We start from the raw sequence: 23,946 nt of genomic DNA on the forward strand, positions 1-23,946 counted from the left end.
TTTTTATATTATTCATGTGGTTAGTCAGCATGAGTATTTGCTCTGAAACAGATTCTGATCCAGAGAATTGGAGTGAGCTGTCTGACCTAATTTCACGGGGTGGCTTGAGTTGACTTTTCATTACTTTCTTGACGTAAACAACAAGACGGTTACAGAGTAAGCAGTAGTATACGGAAGGTTGGGTATAAGGTAGGATATGGTCCACAATCTAGCAGCAAATTTCAAATAACAAAGCAGGAGAATTTGAAATTTGAAGAAAATAAAGCATTCAGCACAAAACATCAGCAGTAGCAGTGGGATTAACCCATGGATGGGTTACTCTAGGTGATATACAAGTTAAAATTCGTATAGGTCTCACCTGATGAGTCTTCTCTTACACATTAGGGGTTGGGGCTGCTAAGTATTCCTGGCTTTACCCACTGGTAGGCAGGCAGAACCAGTACTTCAAGCAGCTTAAAGCGTTGTTGGTCATGCCAGAAAACTTCAAATTAATCCAGTTAATATTAACACGTCTTTTCAATATTCCTTTGGCTTTCTTATTCCTTTTATTATTCCATTAATTATGTCTCATGTAGCTTTCGGATCACCTGCCTCGCTTTTAAACTTTGTCCCGTAGAATGCTTTTACTTTCTTTTTTTAATGAATTAGTCTTATTTCTCTGGTCAATGAGATGCTTCCGCCTCTCATCACCCGAAAATCTCAGATAATCTAAGTACATTTCATTCCTTAAATTTATCATTTTAAGGAGTTCTTGGTCCATCCATAGTTTTCTGGGATTCATTCGTTTAGATCGTAGCTGTTTCATAGGGCTCAATCTTGGCTCTTCCGTGGTGGAGCATTCTGTTGGAACTTGGACAGACTATTGAAATCAAATCGTATTTCGGTTGAATCCATCCGTCCATGGAAGTCGAGTCTATTCTTTAGCATTTCCAAACTTTTGTTGAAAAATATATTGAACCATCCTGTGTCCATTTTCTAGATAGCCATTCAAATTACATGGGAAGATCGATGAAGGTATGTCAAATTGATTGTTTTGTTTACAACACTATTTCAAAATTTTTTAAACATGTTAAATCCTTGGTTAGTGTCTCTTGTTCAGTCCAATACCTTCATGTAAAAGTTTCTCCGCTTCAGCGCGTTCTATATAAGCAAATGACGTTCGTTGTTTGGAACATCGACTAAACATATTTTCTTTTTCCAGTACAAATGAGTCCAACATATGATAAATTTCCTTTGTAATTCCTTATGGTAATTTGCTTAGTAGTTCTCGGGAGCTTGAAAGTGTGGTGGAAAATGTTCCTTCGAGCGTCCACGGTCTTGTTTGGGTAAGTAAATGCAGACGTGAAGGAGTTTTGTCAACAATGAATGACTTTCACTTATTCTAAAATTAAATCTGTATGTTATCATATTTTCCATTGATTTTGTTAACCGAGCTCCAGTTACATCCCATTCTTTCTTCACATTCCTTTTTGTCGGTCATTTTGGCTTTGCTCTACAAGGACACTCAATTTGTTTTTCTTTTCTTTCTCATCTCATCTTTTTTTTCTCATCTTTTAAAGACCTACTAGTTTCGACCAGATCTTCAATCTTCTTATCTCTCTCGATTTTATTTAGATGTTCGTTAAAGAGAAACACAAACTCAGTTAAGTTTTGTTTTATGTTGGAAGCAAACAAATTATCCATTATATCAGTATCAAGGAATTTGACATCTGAATTAATCTTTTCAAGTACTAGTTCATACAGATTCATAATCATTGTTGGTGTAACAACAGTACCAGCAAGTACTCTAACTTATCCTCTTTCTTGTAAAACCAATTTAATTAATTTCATTAGACTGTTTGCAACGACTCGATCCTCCCGACCCGATTGTTAAACGAGTTATTCTGACAAAAGTGAAAGTCCCACCATCAAGGCTTAAAGTAGGTTCAGCTAGGAATGTATGCACACAAAAAAAGGGTGTAACTGAACAGTAGAAAAAAAAAAAATTTACATTAGAAAAGGCAATGAAGTGAGAGTTCAAAACATTATTTTATTTTTACTTATATATTTTGGATGTATAGTTATTCCTGTACTTTTGAATTTTTCATTAAAGTTTCTCCACTTCAGCGCGTTCTATATAAGCAAATGACATTCGTTGTTTGGAACATCTACTAAACATATTTTCTTTTTCCAGTACAAATGAGTCTAACATATGATTAATTTCCTTTGTAATTCCTTATGGTAATTTGGTTAGTAGTTCTCGGGAGCTTGAAAGTGTGGTGGAAATATGTTCCTTCGAGTGCTCACGGTCTTGTTTGGGTAAGAACATGCAGACGTGAAGGAGTTTTGTCAACAATGAATGACTTTCACTTACTGTAAAATTAAATCTGTATGTTATCATATTTCCATTGATTTTTTTCACCGAGCTTCAGTTACATCTCATTCTTTCTTCACATTCCTTTTTGTCGGTCATTTTGGCTTTGCTCTACAAGGACACTCAATTTGTTTTTCTTTTCTTTCTCATCTCATCTTTTTTTCTCATCTTTTAAAGACCTACTAGTTTCGACCAGATCTTCAATCTTCTTATCTCTCTCGATTTTATTTAGATGTTCGTTAAAGAGAAACACAAACTCAGTTAAGTTTTGTTTTATGTTGGAAGCAAACAAATTATCCATTATATCAGTATCAAGGAATTTGACATCTGAATTAATCTTTTCAAGTACTAGTTCATACAGATTCATAATCATTGTTGGTGTAACAACAGTACCAGCAAGTACTCTAACTTATCCTCTTTCTTGTAAAACCAATTTAATTAATTTCATTAGACTGTTTGCAACGACCCGATCCTCCCGACCCGATTGTTAAACGAGTTATTCTGACAAAAGTGAAAGTCCCACCATCAAGGCTTAAAGTAGGTTCAGCTAGGAATGTATGCACACAAAAAAAGGGTGTAACTGAACAGTAGAAAAAAACAAAAAAAAAACAAAAATTTACATTAGAAAAGGCAATGAAGTGAGAGTTCAAAACATTATTTTATTTTTACTTATATATTTTGGATGTATAGTTATTCCTGTACTTTTGAAAATTTCATTAAAGTTTCTCCACTTCAGCGCGTTCTATATAAGCAAATGACATTCGTTGTTTGGAACATCTACTAAACATATTTTCTTTTTCCAGTACAAATGAGTCTAACATATGATTAATTTCCTTTGTAATTCCTTATGGTAATTTGGTTAGTAGTTCTCGGGAGCTTGAAAGTGTGGTGGAAATATGTTCCTTCGAGTGCTCACGGTCTTGTTTGGGTAAGAACATGCAGACGTGAAGGAGTTTTGTCAACAATGAATGTCTTTCACTTACTGTAAAATTAAATCTGTATGTTATCATATTTCCATTGATTTTTTTCACCGAGCTTCAGTTACATCCCATTCTTTCTTAACAATCCTTCCAGTCGTTCATTTTGGCTTTGCTCTACAAGGACAGTCAATTTGTTTTTTTTCTCATCTTATAAAGACCTGATAGCTTCGACCAGATCTTCAATCTTCTTATCTCTGTCGATTTCATTTAGATGTTCGTTAAAGAGACACACATACTCAGTTAAGTTTTGTTTTATGTTGGCAGCAAACAAATTATCCATCATATCAGTATCAAGGAATTTGGCACTTAATCTTTTCAAGTACTAGTTCATACAGATGCGTCATTATTGTTGGTGTAACAACTGTACCAGCAAAGACTCTGACTTGGCCTCTTTCTTGTAAAACCAATGTAATCAATTTCATTAGACTCTTTGAAACGACCCGATCCTCCTGACCCGATTTTTAAACAAGGTGCTTTTTAAAACATATAGTCCCTTTTCAAGAGCATAATTCACAGCATTTATCAAATGTTGCTCAGCATGAACCGTTGAGTGGTTTTTACGAAAGCCAAACTGTGTTTCAGCTAGAAATCCATTCTTTGTAAGGTGATCGTATTTCCGCTTATGAATTATTTTTTCATAAATCTTTGAAAGGAGCGGTAGGACTGAGATGGGTTTCCAGTATGAAAGATCCTTTAGGATGCCAGTTTTTGGTAGCGGTAGTATTTTTGCTATTTTAAGTGAATCAGGGCAATTTCCGTGCTCCATTGAAATGTTAATAAGAAAAACAATACAAAGAAGAAGATAACTTGCTGCCACTTTAAAGGTTTTGAGGTTAAGTCCATCAATACCTGCACTATTAGAACGAATTGAGCTTATCAGTTTTTTCGCTTCTAACTCACTGCAAGGTTCAAGTATTATTTCACATCCATCACCACGGTCTTCCACATAAGTTTGCGTTAGCACATAAGTACTATATTCGAAGACTATATTCCTGTGGCTTTCTTTCTCCTTTTATTATTCCATTAATTATGTCCCACGTACCTTTCGGATCACCTGCTTTCTCTTTAAAATTTGTCCTGTAGAATGCTTTTACTTTTTTTATTTTTAATGAATTAGTTTTATTTCTCTGGTCAATGAAATGCTTCTGCCTCTCATCACCCGAAAATCTAAGATAATCTGAGCACATTTCATTTCTTAAATTTATCATTTTAAGGGGTTCTTGGCTCAACCATGGTTTTCTGGGATTCATTTGTTTAGATCGTAGCTGTTTCATAGGGCATGTAGAATTATAAATATATGTCACTATAGTGTGAAACTTTTCAAAAGCTATCGATGGATCTGTCTGTTCAAAAACTGTTTCCCATGAGACTACACTTGCTTCTTCTCTAAGCCTCTGAATATTCTCACTTTGTTCTCGGATAAACGCTCGGTCTTTCCTCTTAACGCGGTGGAGCATTCTGTTGGAACTTGGACAGACTATTGAAATCAAATCGTATTTCTGTTGAATCCATCCGTTCATGGAAGTCGAGTCTATTCTTTAGCATTTGTAGACTTTTGTTGAAAGATGATACTATAAATTGAACCATTCTGTGTCCGTTTTCTAGATAGCCATTCAAATTAAATGGGAAGATCGATGAAGGTATGTCAAATTCATTTTTTTTACAACACTATTTCTAAAAATTTTAAACGTGTTAAATCCTTTGTTTGTGGCTCTTGTTCAGTTCAACGAATTTAGAATACCAATACATATCCTGTAAAAGTTTCTCCGCATCAGCGTGTTCTATATAAGCAAATGACATTCGTTGTTTGGAATATCGACTAAACATATTTTCTTTTTCCAGTACAAATGAGTCTAACATATGATTAATTTCCTTTGTAATTCCTTATGGTAATTTGCTTAGTAGTTCTCGGGAGCTTGGAAGTATGGTGGAAATATATCCCTTCGAGTGCTCACGGTTTTGTTTGGGTAAGAACATGCAGACCTGAAGGAGTTTTGTCAACAATGAATGACTTTCACTTACTGTAAAAGTAAATCTGTATGTTATCATATTTTCCGTTGATTTTGATAACCGAGCTTCAGTTACATCCCGTTCTTTCTTAACAATCCTTCTCGTCGTTCATTTTGGCTTTGCTCGACAAGGACAGTCAATTTGTTTTTTTCTCATCTTATAAAGACCTGATAGCTTCAACCAGATCCTCAATCTTCTTTTCTCTCTCGATTTCATTAAGATGTGCGTTAAAGAGACACACATATTCAGTTAAGTTTTGTTTTATGTTGGCAGCAAACAAATTATTCATCATATCAGTATCAAGGAATTTGGCACCTGAAGTAATCTTTTCAAGTACTAGTTCATACAGATTCGTCATCATTGTTGGTGTAACAACAGTACCAGCAAGGACTCTAACTTGGCCTCTTTCTTGTAAAACCAATGTAATTAATTTCATTAGACTCTCTTTGAAACGACCTGATCTTCCCGACCCGATTTTTAAACAAGGTGCTCTGACAAAAGTGAAATTGAGCCAAAAATTTGAATTCTAATTAAAATATAAAGCACATATTAAAATAAGTAAAAACTAAAAAAAAAGTTGAGTCCCACCGTCAAGGTTTAAAGTAAGTTCAGTTAGGAGTATATGTACACAAAAAAGGGAGTAACTGAACAGTAGAAAATAATATTTAGAAAAAAAACCAGCAAACATTTACATTAGAAAAGGCAATGAAGTGAGTGTTAAAATCATTATTTTACTCAACTAAAACTCTACTTACATATTTTGGATGTATATTTATTCCTGTACTCCTGAAGTTTTCATTATTTATGTAGTTTTCGTACTCTTCTACCTTAATGACGTAGTCTTTTTCTTTTGTGATGCAGTTGGCCGCGTTCAGTACATGATGGTTGCTTACGACTGACCCACCACACATCTAGACTATCTTTCCGAACACTGTCGGTAAATATTCGTTTTTCTGTATATGAAGTACCGTCCCAGTGTAAAATGAAGAGCCGAGTGCGAAATTAAAATCAAATTTGATTTATATTCTACTAAACAAAAGTTTCATAGTCATCAATATATGATTTTACCCTTCTCATGGTTGTGACCTCTTTTTCACCATACTATGAGAACGCAGCTATTCTGACAAAATGATGAGCTGACCCCAAAAATTAAATTAGCCTGATGTAGTGTCTACTACAGAATCCGTTTCATATTCATCAATATGCACTTTTTATTTTCATTTGTCATGTTTCTTTTAGCACTTATTGTCAACCAATTTTTCAATTATTGGTTAAAAAGTGGTAGAGTCCCACCATTAAGACTTAAAGCAAGTTCAGCTAGGAATGTATGCACACAAAAAAAAGGAGTAACTGAATAGTAGAAAAAAATATTCAAAAATTTCTACTCTTCTACCTTAATGACGTAGTCTTTTTCCTTTGTGATGCAGTGGGCTGAAGTCAGTACATGATGGGTGGTTATGACTGACCCACCACATAGATACACATCTAGACTATCTTTCCGAACACCTCTTTTGATCTTTTCCTGTAATAAGATTAACAGATGGAATAATTAAAGCTATTTTTATAGCATATTCTGTATGGAATCGAAAATACTAATTTGTAAATTTTTGGAATTCTGGAGAAATATAGTATTTCATCAGATATTTAAATGTCTTGAGTAATCAAAAGTTCATCTTTAAAAACCATATTTTGTTCGCTTTCATATATTAAGAAACAGTTAGGTATGAAAAAGGGAAAAAAGAGATGGCTGTTTGAAAATAAGTTCAAAAATAAGGCACTTCAAACCTACTTATATATAAAAACGATACAAATATTAAAAACGAACTTAGAAACACATAAGGCTCTTCCCAACCTATATCTTTTCATAATTGAATTTGACAATGAGTCGATGCCCAGGGCAGTCATATAAATTTAAATCCAGACCGTGCAGTTTCTCCTTTGCATATGCTGCTGCGCTTGTCGTTCTGTAGACTGTGACGAATATCGCCCCCTGATGCTAAAAAAGGAACAAAAACATTTGTTCAGGGTCGAAAAACAAACTAATATTGCAACTTTTTCAACTGGTTTTATAATCTGAGTCTCATAAATATTATGAAATACTATCTATCCTCCGAGTGACATCTTTTTAATACAACTACAAAGTTATCGACCTAAGCTACTTTTAATATTACATATAGCCCGTGCAGATGAATACCATGATCCCTGAAAATGCCTCATGGATTTTGTCTGCTATTTGTGCTGCAGTATATCAGAATTAATAAAAACTCAAAACAAACACAAATTAGTAGGCAAATAAGAGGGGCTGGCCCATCCTCATTACCTAAATATGTACGTTCAAAATTAGTAAAAATAACCTAACTAATGAGGCTTCACTATGTTTGAGGGATATAGAAAACTTTCGTTTCACTGAAAACACGAAACAGCAAAGAAGTTGTTGTACAGTAAATTTAACATATTTCAGGACAATTTTTACACTATAAAAATAAAGCGTTCTAGGCTGGCCCATCCTCATTACCTAAATCTGTATGTTCAAAATTAGTAAAAATAACCTAACTAATGATGCTTCACTATGTTTGAAGGATATAGAAAACTTTTGTTTTACTGAAAACACGAAACAGCAAAGAAGTTGTTGTACAGTAAATTTGACATATTTTAGGGCAATTTTTACAGTATAAAAATAAAGCATTCTAGGGAAACTTCAGGACCATTTGAACATAAGTTCGAAGTGAAGTCATCTTGATAGTATTAGGACTATAGACCAGCTTTACATTTTCTATCATAACTTGAAATTCTCCGCTATAGAAAGAATAACCAGATTTTCCGATGTTGGCTGCAAAAAATTATCCATTATATCAATATCAAGGAAATTGACACCTGAATTAATCTTTTCAAGTATTAGTCCATACAGAATCATCATTATTGTTGGTGTAACAACAGTACCAGCAAGGACTCTAACTTGGCCTCTTTCTTGTAAAACCAATACAATTAATTTAATTAGACTCTCTTTGAAACGACCCGATCCTCCCGACCCGATTGTTAAACAAGGTATTTTGACAAAAGTGAAATTTAGACAAAAGGGTGAATTCTAATTAAAACAATAAAGCATACATTAAAATAAGTAAAAACTGAGAAAAATAGTAATAGAGTCCCACCATCAAGGCTTAAAGTAGGTTCAGCTTGGAATTTATGCACACACAAAAAGGGTGTAACTGAACAGTAGAAAAAAACGAAAATTTACATTAGAAAAGGCAATGAAGTGAGAGTTAAAATCATTATTTTACTCATCTAAAACTCTACTAACATATTTTGGATGTATAGTTATTCCTGTACTCTTGAAGTTTCCATTATCTACCTTACCTTAATGACATTATTTTACTCAACCAAAGCTCTACGTACATATTTTGGATGTATATTTATTCCTGTACTCTTGAAGTTTTCATTATTTATGGAGATTTCGTACTCTTCTACCTTAGTGACGTTGTCTTTTTCCTTTGTGATGCAGTGGGCCTCGTTCAGTACATGATGGTTCCCTACGACTGACCCACCACACATCTAGACAATCTTTTCGAACACTGTCGGTAGATATTCGTTTTTCTGAAACAGTTAGGTATGAAAAAGGGAAAAAAGAGATGGCTGTTTGAAAATAAGTTTTAAAATAAGGCACTTCAAACCTACTTATATATAAAAAACGATGCAAATTTTAAAAAAGAACTTAAAAACACATATGGTTCTTCCCAACCTATATATTTTCATAATTAAATTTGACAATGAGTCGATGCCCAGGGCATTCATATAAATTTAAATCCAGACCGTGCAGTTTCTCCTTTGCATATGCTACTGCGCTTTTCGTTCTGTAGACTGTGACGAACATCGCCCTCTGATGCTATAAAAGGAAGAAAAACAGTTATTCAGGGTAGAAAAACAAACTAATATTGCAACTTTTTCAATTGGATTTATAATCTGAGTCTCATACATATTATGAAATACGAGCTATTCCTCCGAGTGACATCTTTTTAATACAACTACAATGTTATTGACCTAAGCTACTTTTAATATTACATATAGCCCGTGCAGATGAATACCATGATCCCTGACAATGCCTCATTGGATTTTGTCTGCTATTTGAGCTGCAGTATATCAGAATTAATAAAACTCAAAACAAACACAAATTAGTAGGCAAATAAGAGGGGCTGGCCCATCCTCATTACCTAAATATGTACGTTCAAAATTAGTAAAAATAACCTAACTAATGAGGCTTCACTATGTTTGAGGGATATAGAAAACTTTCGTTTCACTGAAAACACGAAACAGCAAAGAAGTTGTTGTACAGTAAATTTAACATATTTCAGGACAATTTTTACACTATAAAAATAAAGCGTTCTAGGCTGGCCCATCCTCATTACCTAAATCTGTATGTTCAAAATTAGTAAAAATAACCTAACTAATGATGCTTCACTATGTTTGAAGGATATAGAAAACTTTCGTTTCACTGAAAACACGAAACAGCAAAGAAGTTGTTGTACAGTAAATTTAACATATTTCAGGACAATTTTTACACTATAAAAATAAAGCGTTCTAGGGAAATTTCAGGACCATTTTGAACACAAGTTCGAAGTGAAGTCATCTTGATAGTATTAGGACTATAGACCAGCTTTACATTTTCTATCATAACTTGAAATTCTCCGTTATATAGAAAGAATAACCAGATTTTCTGATGTATGCTAGGAATGTATGTACACACAAATCTCATTGTTGTGACCTCTTTTTCACCATACTATCAGAAAGCAGCTATTCTGACAAAACGATGAGCTCAGCCTAAAAATCAAATTAGCCTGATGTAGTATCGAAGATGGGGGCATCTTCTTTCACCCCAAAGACAATAGTTTGGCTGCTCAAAGCCTGCTGTTCAAAACGGTCATTTAATCTTGCCAGGTGAGAGTGGATAGACCTGAAAGAGCTGTATCTGCTACCACTTTGTGTTTGATTTTTATATTACTCATGTGGTTAGTCAGCATGAGTATCTGCTCTGAAACAGATTCTGATCCAGATATTTGAGTGAGCTGTCTGACCTAAGTTCACGGGGTGGCTTGAGTTGACTTTTCATTACTTTCTTGACGTAAACAACAAGACAGGTACAGAGTAAGCAGTGGTATACGGAAGGTTGGGTATAAGGTAGGATATGGTCCACAATCTAGCAGCAAATTTCAAATAACAAAGCAAGAGAATTTGAAATTTTAAGAAAATAAAGCATTCAGCACAAACATCAACAGTAGCAGTGGCATTAACCCATGGATGGATTACTCTAGGTGATTTACAAGTTAAAATTCGCATATGTCTCACCTGATGAGTCCCCTCTTACACCCCAGGGGAGGGGACTGCTAAGTATACCTGCCTTTACCCACTGGTAAGCAGGCAGAACCAGTCCTTCAAGCTGCTTAAAGCGTTGTTGGTAATGCAAGAAAACTTCAAATTAATCCAGTTAATATTAACACGTCTTTTAAATATTACCGTGGCTTTCTTTCTCCTTTTATTATTCCATTAATCATGTCCCATGTAGCTTTCGGATCACCTGCCTTCGCTTTTAAACTTTGTCCTGTAGAATGCTTTTACTTTCTTGTTTTTAATGAATTAGTTTCATCTCTCTGGTCAATGAAATGTTTCCGCCTCTCATCACCCGAAAATCTCAGATAATCTGAGTACATTTCATTTCTTAAATTGATCATTTTAAGGAGTTCTTGGTCCATCCATGGTTTTCTGGGATTCATTCGTTTAGATCGTAGCTGTTTCATAGGGCGTGTAGAATTATAAATATATGTCACTATAGTGTTAAACTTTTCAAAAGCTATCGATGGATCTGTCGGTTCAAAAACTGTTTTCCCATGAGACTACTCTTTTTTCTTCTCTAAATCCCTGAATATTTTCAGTTCTCGGATAAACGCTCGGTCTTTCCTCTTCCGTGGTGGAGCATTCTGTTGGAATTTCGACAGACTATTGAAATCAAATCGTATTTCAGTTGAATCCATCCTTTGGGCCAATATTATTCAAACACTGATATACAAACGTTCCAATCTGGTAATCTCTAATTTGTCCTACATTTGAAATACCAAACTTTCGAAAAATAGATTCAGTACTAACAACGCCTTTTTCATTCTTACCTATAGCTCGTAAAGCCTTGTTTTGTTGTATCTGTACTTTTTTGAAATTACCGTAAAAATTGCTAGCCCAAAGTGAACAACCGTAATATATGTATGGAGTTATTAAAGAATGATACAGCATAATAATGACACTGGTTGGAAAAACATTTTTAAAGCGACGCAGTATTCCAACACTTCTAGAGACTTTAGAAGACACAATATCACTATGCTTTTTCCATGACAAATTACAATCAATAAAAAATCCCAAATAATGTGTTTCTTCTATTCGGTCAATTTTCACTCCATTACCTGTGATTGGCTGTGGCAACTCTCCGTGTGTTCCAGTTCTTTTGAATATCATGTAGTTAGTCTTCTTTGCATTCACAGCAAGTAAGCTCTCGGACACGAATGATTGTAGACCTTGGAGGGCATTATTTGCATTATCTACTAATTCCTGTACGGTCTTGTCATTATCTAAAATGGTAGTGTCATCCGCAAATGATGTCAGAAGCCCTACTACATAGAACCTCATAGAATCAACATAAATCAAATACAGCAAGGGACCTAAAACCGAACCTTGTGGCACACCGCATGTTATGTGAACAATACTCAACTTTTTATGCTTTATGCACACACTCAATTTTCTTCCTTTTAGGTAAGATTCAAATCATTTAAGACATGTACCACGAAGTCCAAGAAAGCTCAACCTATTTAAAAGTATACTAAAAACGACTGTATCAAAATCTTCTTCAAAATCAATAAAAATAGATAAAACACATAGTCCCTTTTCAAGAGCATAATTAACAGCATTTATCAAATGTTGCTCAGCATGAACCGTTGAGTTGTTTTTGCGAAAGCCAAACTGTGTTTCAGATAGAAATCCATTCTTTGTAAGGTGATCGTATAACCGCCTATGAATTATTTTTTCATAAATCTTTGAAAGGAGCGGTAGGACTGAGATGGGTTTCCAGTATGAAAGATCCTTTAGGATGCCAGTTTTTGGTAGCGGTAGTATTTTTGCTATTTTCAGTGAATCAGGGAATTCTCCGTGCTCCATTGAAATGTTAATAAGAAAAACAATACAAGGAAGAAGATAACTTGCTGCCACTTTAAAGGTTTTGAGGTTAAGTCCATCAATACCTGCACTATTAGAACGAATTGAGCTTATCAGTTTTTTCACTTCTAACTCACTGCAAGGTTCAAGTATTATTTCACATCCATCACCACGGTCTTCCACATAAGTTTGCGTTAGCACAGAAGTACTATATTCGAAGACTATATTCCTGTGGCTTTCTTTCTCCTTTTATTATTCCATTAATTATGTCCCACGTACCTTTTGGATCACCTGCTTTCTCTTTAAAATTTGTCCTGTAGAATGCTTTTACTTTTTTTATTTTTAATGAATTAGTTTTATTTCTCTGGTCAATGAAATGCTTCTGCCTCTCATCACCCGAAAATCTAAGATAATATGAGCACATTTCATTTCTTAAATTTATCATTTTAAGGGGTTCTTGGCTCAACCATGGTTTTTTGGGATTTATTCGTTTAGATCGTAGCTGTTTCATAGGGCGTGTAGAATTATAAATATATGTCACTATAGTGTTAAACTTTTCAAAAGCTATCGATGGATCTGTCTGTTCAAAAACTGTTTCCCATGAGACTACACTTGCTTCTTCTCTAAGCCTCTGAATATTCTCACTTTGTTCTCGGATAAATGCTCGGTCTTTCCTCTTAACGCGGTGGAGCATTCTGTTGGAGCTTGGACAGACTATTGAAATCAAATCGTATTTCTATTGAATCCATCCGTTCATGGAAGTCGAGTCTATTCTTTAGCATTTGCAAACTTTTGTTGAAAGATGATACTATAAATTGAACCATTCTGTGTCCGTTATCTAGATAGCCATTCAAATTACATGGGAAGATCGATGAAGGTATGTCAAATTCATTTTTTTTACAACACTATTTCTAAAAATTTTAAACGTGTTAAATCCTTTGTTTGTGGCTCTTGTTCAGTTCAACGAATTTAGAATACCAATACCTATCCTGTAAAAGTTTCTCCGCTTCAGCGCGTTCTATATAAGCAAATGACATTCGTTGTTTGGAACATCGACTAAACATATTTTCTTTTTCCAGTACAAATGAGTCTAACATATGATTAATTTCCTTTGTAATTCCTTATGGTAATTTGCTTAGTAGTTCTCGGGAGCTTGAAAGTATGGTGGAAATATATCCCTTCGAGTGCTCACGGTTTTGTTTGGGTAAGAACATGCAGACCTGAAGGAGTTTTGTCAACAATGAATGACTTTCACTTACTGTAAAAGTAAATCTGTATGTTATCATATTTTCCGTTGATTTTGATAACCGAGCTTCAGTTACATCCCGTTCTTTCTTAACAATCCTTCTCGTCGTTCATTTTGGCTTTGCTCGACAAGGACAGTCAATTTGTTTTTTTCTCATCTTATAAAGACCTGATAGCTTCGACCAGATCCTCAATCTTCTTTTCTCTCTCGATTTCATTTAGATGTTCGTTAAAGAGACACACATATTCAGTTAAGTTTTGTTTTATGTTGGCAGCAAACAAATTATTCATCATATCAGTATCAAGGAATTTGGCACCTGAAGTAATCTTTTCAAGTACTAGTTCATACAGATTCGTCATCATTGTTGGTGTAACAACAGTACCAGCAAGGACTCTAACTTGGCCTCTTTCTTGTAAAACCAATGTAATTAATTTCATTAGACTCTCTTTGAAACGACCTGATCTTCCCGACCCGATTTTTAAACAAGGTGCTCTGACAAAAGTGAAATTGAGCCAAAAATTTGAATTCTAATTAAAATATAAAGCAAATATTAAAATAAGTAAAAACTAAAAAAAAAGTTGAGTCCCACCGTCAAGGTTTAAAGTAAGTTCAGTTAGGAGTATATGTACACAAAAAAGGGAGTAACTGAACAGTAGAAAATAATATTTAGAAAAAAAAACAGCAAACATTTACATTAGAAAAGGCAATGAAGTGAGTGTTAAAATCATTATTTTACTCTACTAAAACTCTACTTACATATTTTGGATGTATATTTATTCCTGTACTCCTGAAGTTTTCATTATTTATGTAGTTTTCGTACTCTTCTACCTTAATGACGTAGTCTTTTTCTTTTGTGATGCAGTTGGCCGCGTTCAGTACATGATGGTTGCTTACGACTGACCCACCACACATCTAGACTATCTTTCCGAACACTGTCGGTAAATATTCGTTTTTCTGTATATTAAGTACCGTCCCAGTGTAAAATGAAGAGCCGAGTGCGAAATTAAAATCAAATTTGATTTATATTCTACTAAACAAAAGTTTCATAGTCATCAATATATGATTTTACCCTTCTCATGGTTGTGACCTCTTTTTCACCATACTATCAGAACGCAGCTATTCTGACAAAATGATGAGCTGACCCCAAAAATTAAATTAGCCTGATGTAGTGTCTACTACAGAATCCGTTTCATATTCATCAATATGCACTTTTAATTTTCATTTGTCATGTTTCTTTTAGCACTTATTGTCAACCAATTTTTCAATTATTGGTTAAAAAGTGGTAGAGTCCCACCATTAAGACTTAAAGCAAGTTCAGCTAGGAATGTATGCACACAAAAAAAAGGAGTAACTGAATAGTAGAAAAAAATATTCAAAAATTTCTACTCTTCTACCTTAATGACGTAGTCTTTTTCCTTTGTGATGCAGTGGGCTGAAGTCAGTACATGATGGGTGGTTATGACTGACCCACCACATAGATACACATCTAGACTATCTTTCCGAACACCTCTTTTGATCTTTTCCTGTAATAAGATTAACAGATGGAATAATTAAAGCTATTTTTATAGCATATTCTGTATGGAAATAAATCGAAAATACTAATTTGTAAGTTTTGGAATTCTGGAGAAATATAGTATTTCATCAGATATTTAAATGTCTTGAGTAATCAAAAGTTCATCTTTAAAAACCATATTTTGTTCGCTTTCATATATTAAGAAACAGTTAGGTATGAAAAAGGGAAAAAAGAGATGGCTGTTTGAAAATAAGTTCAAAAATAAGGCACTTCAAACCTACTTATATATAAAAACGATACAAATATTAAAAACGAACTTAGAAACACATAAGGCTCTTCCCAACCTATATCTTTTCATAATTGAATTTGACAATGAGTCGATGCCCAGGGCAGTCATATAAATTTAAATCCAGACCGTGCAGTTTCTCCTTTGCATATGCTGCTGCGCTTGTCGTTCTGTAGACTGTGACGAATATCGCCCCCTGATGCTAAAAAAGGAACAAAAACATTTGTTCAGGGTCGAAAAACAAACTAATATTGCAACTTTTTCAACTGGTTTTATAATCTGAGTCTCATAAATATTATGAAATACTAGCTATTCCTCCGAGTGACATCTTTTTAATACAACTACAAAGTTATCGACCTAAGCTACTTTTAATATTACATATAGCCCGTGCAGATGAATACCATGATCCCTGAAAATGCCTCATGGATTTTGTCTGCTATTTGAGCTGCAGTATATCAGAATTAATAAAAACTCAAAACAAACACAAATTAGTAGGCAAATAAGAGGGGCTGGCCCATCCTCATTATCTAAATCTTGTTCAAAACTAGTAAAAATAACCTAACTAATGATGCTTCACTATGTTTGAAGGATATAGAAAACTTTTGTTTTACTGAAAACACGAAACAGCAAAGAAGTTGTTGTACAGTAAATTTGACATATTTCAGGGCAATTTTTACAGTATAAAAATAAAGCATTCTAGGGAAACTTCAGGACCATTTGAACATAAGTTCGAAGTGAAGTCATCTTGATAGTATTAGGACTATAGACCAGCTTTACATTTTCTATCATAACTTGAAATTCTCCGTTATATAGAAAAAATAACCAGATTTTCCGATGTTGGCTGCAAAAAATTATCCATTATATCAGTATCAAGGAAATTGACACCTGATTTAATCTTTTCAAGTACTAGTCCATACAGAATCTTCATTATTGTTGGTGTAACAACAGTACCAGCAAGGACTCTAACTTGGCCTCTTTCTTGTAAAACCAATACAATTAATTTAATTAGACTCTCTTTGAAACGACCCGATCCTCCCGACCCGATTGTTAAACAAGGTATTTTGACAAAAGTGAAATTTAGACAAAAGGGTGAATTCTAATTAAAACAATAAAGCATACTTTAAAATAAGTAAAAACTGAGAAAAATAGTAATAGAGTCCCACCATCAAGGCTTAAAGTAGGTTCAGCTTGGAATTTATGCACACACAAAAAGGGTGTAACTGAACAGTAGAAAAAAACGAAAATTTACATTAGAAAAGGCAATGAAGTGAGAGTTAAAACATTATTTTACTCATCTAAAACTCTACTAACATATTTTGGATGTATAGTTATTCCTGTACTCTTGAAGTTTCCATTATCTACCTTACCTTAATGACATTATTTTACTCAACCAAAGCTCTACGTACATATTTTGGATGTATATTTATTCCTGTACTCTTGAAGTTTTCATTATTTATGGAGATTTCGTACTCTTCTACCTTAGTGACGTAGTCTTTTTCCTTTGTGATGCAGTGGGCCTCGTTCAGTACATGATGGTTCCCTACGACTGACCCACCACACATCTAGACAATCTTTTCGAACACTGTCGGTAGATATTCGTTTTTCTGAAACAGTTAGGTATGAAAAAGGGAAAAAAGAGATGGCTGTTTGAAAATAAGTTTTAAAATAAGGCACTTCAAACCTACTTATATATAAAAAACGATGCAAATTTTAAAAAAGAACTTAAAAACACATATGGTTCTTCCCAACCTATATATTTTCATAATTAAATTTGACAATGAGTCGATGCCCAGGGCATTCATATAAATTTAAATCCAGACCGTGCAGTTTCTCCTTTGCATATGCTACTGCGCTTTTCGTTCTGTAGACTGTGACGAACATCGCCCTCTGATGCTATAAAAGGAAGAAAAACAGTTATTCAGGGTAGAAAAACAAACTAATATTGCAACTTTTTCAATTAGATTTATAATCTGAGTCTCATACATATTATGAAATACGAGCTATTCCTCCGAGTGACATCTTTTTAATACAACTACAATGTTATTGACCTAAGCTACTTTTAATATTACATATAGCCCGTGCAGATGAATACCATGATCCCTGACAATGCCTCATTGGATTTTGTCTGCTATTTGAGCTGCAGTATATCAGAATTAATAAAACTCAAAACAAACACAAATTAGTAGGCAAATAAGAGGGGCTGGCCCATCCTCATTACCTAAATCTGTACGTTCAAAATTAGTAAAAATAACCTAACTAATGAGGCTTCACTATGTTTGAGGGATATAGAAAACTTTCGTTTCACTGAAAACACGAAACAGCAAAGAAGTTGTTGTACAGTAAATTTAACATATTTCAGGACAATTTTTACACTATAAAAATAAAGCGTTCTAGGCTGGCCCATCCTCATTACCTAAATCTGTATGTTCAAAATTAGTTAAAATAACCTAACTAATGATGCTTCACTATGTTTGAAGGATATAGAAAACTTTCGTTTCACTGAAAACACGAAACAGCAAAGAAGTTGTTGTACAGTAAATTTAACATATTTCAGGACAATTTTTACACTATAAAAATAAAGCGTTCTAGGGAAATTTCAGGACCATTTTGAACACAAGTTCGAAGTGAAGTCATCTTGATAGTATTAGGACTATAGACCAGCTTTACATTTTCTATCATAACTTGAAATTCTCCGTTATATAGAAAGAATACCCAGATTTTCTGATGTATGCTAGGAATGTATGCACACACAAATCTCATTGTTGTGACCTCTTTTTCACCATACTATCAGAAAGCAGCTATTCTGACAAAACGATGAGCTTAGCCTAAAAATCAAATTAGCCTGATGTAGTATCGAAGATGGGGGCATCTTCTTTCACCCCAAAGACAATAGTTTGGCTGCTCAAAGCCTGCTGTTCAAAACGGTCATTTAATCTTGCCAGGTGAGAGTGGATAGACCTGAAAGAGCTGTATCTGCTACCACTTTGTGTTTGATTTTTATATTACTCATGTGGTTAGTCAGCATGAGTATCTGCTCTGAAACAGATTCCGATCCAGATAATTGGAGTGAGCTGTCTGACCTAAGTTCACGGGGTGGCTTGAGTTGACTTTTCATTACTTTCTTGACGTAAACAACAAGACAGGTACAGAGTAAGCAGTGGTATACGGAAGGTTGGGTATAAGGTAGGATATGGTCCATAATCTAGCAGCAAATTTCAAATAACAAAGCAAGAGAATTTGAAATTTTAAGAAAATAAAGCATTCAGCACAAACATCAACAGTAGCAGTGGCATTAACCCATGGATGGATTACTCTAGGTGATTTACAAGTTAAAATTCGCATATGTCTCACCTGATGAGTCCCCTCTTACACCCCAGGGGAGGGGACTGCTAAGTATACCTGCCTTTACCCACTGGTAAGCAGGCAGAACCAGTCCTTCAAGCTGCTTAAAGCGTTGTTGGTAATGCAAGAAAACTTCAAATTAATCCAGTTAATATTAACACGTCTTTTAAATATTACCGTGGCTTTCTTTCTCCTTTTATTATTCCATTAATCATGTCCCATGTAGCTTTCGGATCACCTGCCTTTGCTTTTAAACTTTGTCCTGTAGAATGCTTTTACTTTCTTGTTTTTAATGAATTAGTTTCATCTCTCTGGTCAATGAAATGTTTCCGCCTCTCATCACCCGAAAATCTCAGATAATCTGAGAACATTTCATTTCTTAAATTAATCATTTTAAGGAGTTCTTGGTCCATCCATGGTTTTTTGGGATTCATTCGTTTAGATCGTAGCTGTTTCATAGGGCGTGTAGAATTATAAATATATGTCACTATAGTGTTAAACTTTTCAAAAGCTATCGATGGATCTGTCGGTTCAAAAACTGTTTTCCCATGAGACTACTCTTTTTTCTTCTCTAAATCCCTGAATATTTTCAGTTCTCGGATAAACGCTCGGTCTTTCCTCTTCCGTGGTGGAGCATTCTGTTGGAAATTGGACAGACTATTGAAATCAAATCGTATTTCAGTTGAAATCATCCGTTCATGGAAGTCGAGTCTATTCTTTAGCATTTCCAAACTTTTGTTGAAAGCTGGTACTATATATTGAACACTCCTGTGTCCTTTTTATAGATAGGCATTCAAATTACATGGGAAGATAGATGAAGGTATGTCAAATTGATTTTTTTGTTTACAACACTATTTCTAAAAATTTTAAACGTGTTAAATCCGTGGTTACTGTCTGTTGTTCAGTCCAATACCTTCATGTAAAAGTTTTTCCGCTTCAGCCCGATCTATATAAGCAAATGACGTTCGTTGTTTGGAACATCGACTAAACATATTTTCTTTTTCCAGTACAAATGAGTCTAGCATATGATTAGTTTCTTTTGTAATTCCTTATGGTAATTTGCTTAGTAGTTCTCGGGAGCTTGAAAGTGTGGTGGAAAATGTTCCTTCGAGCGCTCACGGTCTTGTTTGGGTAAGTACATGCAGACGTGAAGGAGTTTTGTCAACAATGAATGACTTTTACGTATTGTAAAATTAAATCTGTATGTTATGATATTTTCTATTGATTTTGTTAACCGAGCTCCAGTTACATCCCATTCTTTTTTCACATTACTTTGGCTTTGCTCTACAAGGACAATCAATCTTTTAAAGACCTGATAGCTTCGACCAGATCTTCAATCTTCTTATCTCTCTCGATTTCATTTAGATGTTCGTTAAAGAGAAACACTAATCAGTTAAGTTTTGTTTTATGTTGGCAGTAAACAAATTATCCATTATATCAGTATCAAGGAATTTGGCATCTGAATTAATCTTTTCAAGTACTAGTTCATACAGATTCATAATCATTAATGGTGTAACAACAGTACCAGCAAGGACTCTAACTTGGCCTCTTTCTTGTAAAACCAATGTAATTAATTTCATTAGACTCTTTGCAACGACCCGATCCTCCCGACCCTATTATTAAACGAGGTATTCTGACAAAAGTGAAATTTAGAAAAAAAGTGAATTCTAATTAAAAAATAAAGCATAAATTAAAATAAGTAAAAACTAAAAAAAATAGTAATAGAGTCCCACCATCAAGGCTTAAAGTAGGTTCAGCTAGGAATGTATGCACACAAAAAAAGGGTGTAACTGAACATTAGAAAAAAATATTAAAAAAAAACAACGAAAATTTACATTAGAAAAGGCAATGAAGTGAGAGTTAAAAACATTATTTTACTCATCAAAAACTCTACTTAATAACCTTATGGCATTATTTTAGTCAACTAAAGCTCTACTTACATATTTTGGATGTATATTTATTCCTGTACTCTTGAAAATTTCATTATTTATGGAGATTTCGTACTCTTCTACCTTAATGACGTAGTCTTTTTTCTGTGTGATGCAGTGGGCCGAGGTCAGTACATGATGGTTGCTTATGACTGACCCACCACATAGATACACATCTAGACTATCTTTCCGAACACTGTCGGTAAATATTCGTTTTTCTGTATATGAAGTACCGTCCCAGTGTAAAATGAAGAGCTGAGCGCGCAAATAAAAGCAAATTTGATGTATATTGTACCAGATAAAAGTTTCATAGTCATCAATATATGATTTTACCCTTCTCATCGTTGTGACCTCTTTTTCACCATACTATCAGAATGCAGCTATTCTGACAAAATGATGAGCTGAGCCCAAAAATAAATTAGCCTGATGTAGTGTACTACAAAACCCGTTTCATATTCATCAATGTGCACTTTTTATTTTCATTTGACATGTTTCTTTTAGCACTTATTGTCAAGCAATTTGTCAATTATTGGTAAAAAAGTGATAGAGTCCCACCATCAAGGCTTAAAGTAAGTTCAGCTTGGCATGTCTGCGCACAAAAAAGGAGTAACTAAACAGTAGAAAAAAAAATAAAAAAAAGTGAAAATTTACATTAGAAAAGGCAATGAAGTGAGAATTAAAAACACAGAAAGAGGAAAAATAACATGCTGTCGTCTCACAACTTCCAATCACTATAACAACACTTTTTTCAACGCTGGTCTTTCAAGAAGTGTTTCTTCAGGCGTGTCTTGAATTGGGGTAGACTTACTGCACTTTGAATCCCCCCTGGAATCGAATTCCAAACAGTAGGACCCATACGCTTTATTGTAAAACCTGAACGTGCAGTATTTCGCTCTTGACTTGCCAACAGTTCCGCATTTCTTGTATCATACTCGTGATAAAAAGTATTCCTTTTAAATAAGTCAGAAAACACCTTTGGGCCAATATTATTCAAACACTGATATACAAACGTTCCAATCTGGTAATCTCTAATTTGTCCTACATTTGAAATACCAAACTTTCGAAAAATAGATTCAGTACTAACAACGCCTTTTTCATTCTTACCTATAGCTCGTAAAGCCTTGTTTTGTTGTATCTGTACTTTTTTGAAATTACCGTAAAAATTGCTAGCCCAAAGTGAACAACCGTAATATATGTATGGAGTTATTAAAGAAGGATACAGCATAATAATGACACAGGTTGGACAAACATTTTTAAAGCGACGCAGTATTCCAACACCTCTTGAGACTTTAGAAGACACAATATCACTATGGTTTTTCCATGACAAATTACAATCAATAACAAATCCCAGATAATGTGTTTCTTCTATTCGGTAAATTTTCACTCCATTACCTGTGATTGGCTGCGGCAACTCTCCGTGTGTTCCAGTTCTTTTGAATATCATGTAGTTAGTCTTCTTTGCATTCACAGCAAGTAAGCTCTCGGACACGAAAGATTGTAGACCTTGGAGGGCATTATTTGCATTATCTACTAATTCCTGTACGGTCTTGCCAGTAACTAAAATGGTAGTGTCATCTGCAAATGATTTCAGAAGCCCTACTACATAGAACCTCATAGAATCAACATAAATCAAATACAGCAAGGGACCTAAAACCGAACCTTGTGGCACACCGCATGTTATGTGAACAATACTCGACTTTTTATGCTTTATGCACACACTCAATTTTCTTCCTTTTAGGTAAGATTCAAATCATTTAAGACATGTACCACGAACTCCAAGACCGCTCAACCTATTTAAAAGTATACTAAAAACGACTGTTTCAAAATCTTCTTCAAAATCAATAAAATAGATAAAACATATAGTCCCCTTTCAAGAGCATAATTCACAGCATTTATCAAATGTTGCTCAGAATGGAGCGTTGAGTGGTTTTTGCGAAAGCCAAACTGTGTTTCAGATAGAAATCACTTCTTTGTAAGGTGATCGTATAACCTCTTACGAATTATTTTTCATAAATCTTTGAAAGGAGCGGTAGAACTGAGATGGGTTTCCAGTATGAAAGATCCTTTAGGATGCCAGTTTTTGGTAGCGGTAGTATTTTTGCTATTTTCAGTGAATCAGGGAATTCTCCGTGCTCCATTGAAATGTTAATAAGAAAAACAATACAAAGAAGAAGATAACTTGCTGCCACTTTAAAGGTTTTGAGGTTAAGTCCATCAATACCTGCACTATTAGAACGAATTGAGCTTATCAGTTTTTTCACTTCTAACTCACTACAAGGTTCAAGTATTATTTCACATCCATCACCACGGTCTTCCACATAAGTTTGCGTTGGCACAGAAGTACTATATTCGAAGACTATATTCCTGTGGCTTTCTTTCTCCTTTTATTATTCCATTAATTATGTCCCACGTACCTTTCGGATCACCTGCTTTCTCTTTAAAATTTGTCCTGTAGAATGCTTTTACTTTCTTTCATTTTAATGAATTAGTTTTATTTTTCTGGTCAATGAAATGCTTCTGCCTCTCATCACCCGAAAATCTCAGATAATCTGAGCACATTTCATTTCTTAAATTCATCATTTTAAGGAGTTCTTGGCTCAACCATGGTTTTCTGGCATTCATTTGTTTAGATCCTAGCTGTTTCATAGGGCATGTAGAATTATAAATATATGTCACTATAGTGTGAAACTTTTCAAAAGCTATCGATTGATCTGTCTGTTCAAAAACTGTTTCCCATGAGACTACACTTGTTTCTTCTCTAAACCTCTGAATATCCTCACTTTGTTCTCGGATAAACGCTCGGTCTTCCTCTTCCGCGGTGGAGCATTCTGTTGGAACTTGGACAGACTATTGAAATCTAATCATATTTCAGTTGAATCCATCCGTTCATGGAAGTCGAGTCTATTCTTTAGCATTTGCAAACTTTTGTTGAAAGATGATACGCTAAATTGAACCATTCTGTGTGCGTTATCTAGATAGCCATTCAAATTACATGGGAAGATCGATGAAGGTATGTCAAATTCATTTTTTTACAACACTATTTCTAAAAATTTTAAACGTGTTAAATCCTTTGTTTGTGGCTCTTGTTCAGTTCAACGAA

General features: G+C 34.4%; 1 long non-coding RNA gene across 9 annotated transcripts in view; it reads left to right on the top strand.

The window, feature by feature from the left end:
* The window catches only part of LOC136038832 (uncharacterized), a 78,838-nt gene that overhangs the window by 46,375 nt on the left and 8,517 nt on the right, over positions 1–23,946 (top strand). For 7 of the 9 annotated variants that reach the window (XR_010620324.1, XR_010620318.1, XR_010620322.1 and 4 more), the window contains one exon: positions 19,512–19,738. The exons of 1 other annotated variant lie outside the window; for it this stretch is intronic. This is a non-coding gene — a long non-coding RNA (uncharacterized LOC136038832). Of the gene's footprint in view, positions 1–19,511; positions 19,739–22,957; positions 23,857–23,946 lie in introns of all 9 variants that reach the window. One more of the 9 variants, XR_010620319.1, reaches the window with a different exon arrangement.

This window comes from Artemia franciscana, chromosome 18, assembly GCF_032884065.1.
Source record: "Artemia franciscana chromosome 18, ASM3288406v1, whole genome shotgun sequence".
Lineage (NCBI taxonomy): Eukaryota > Metazoa > Arthropoda > Branchiopoda > Anostraca > Artemiidae > Artemia > Artemia franciscana.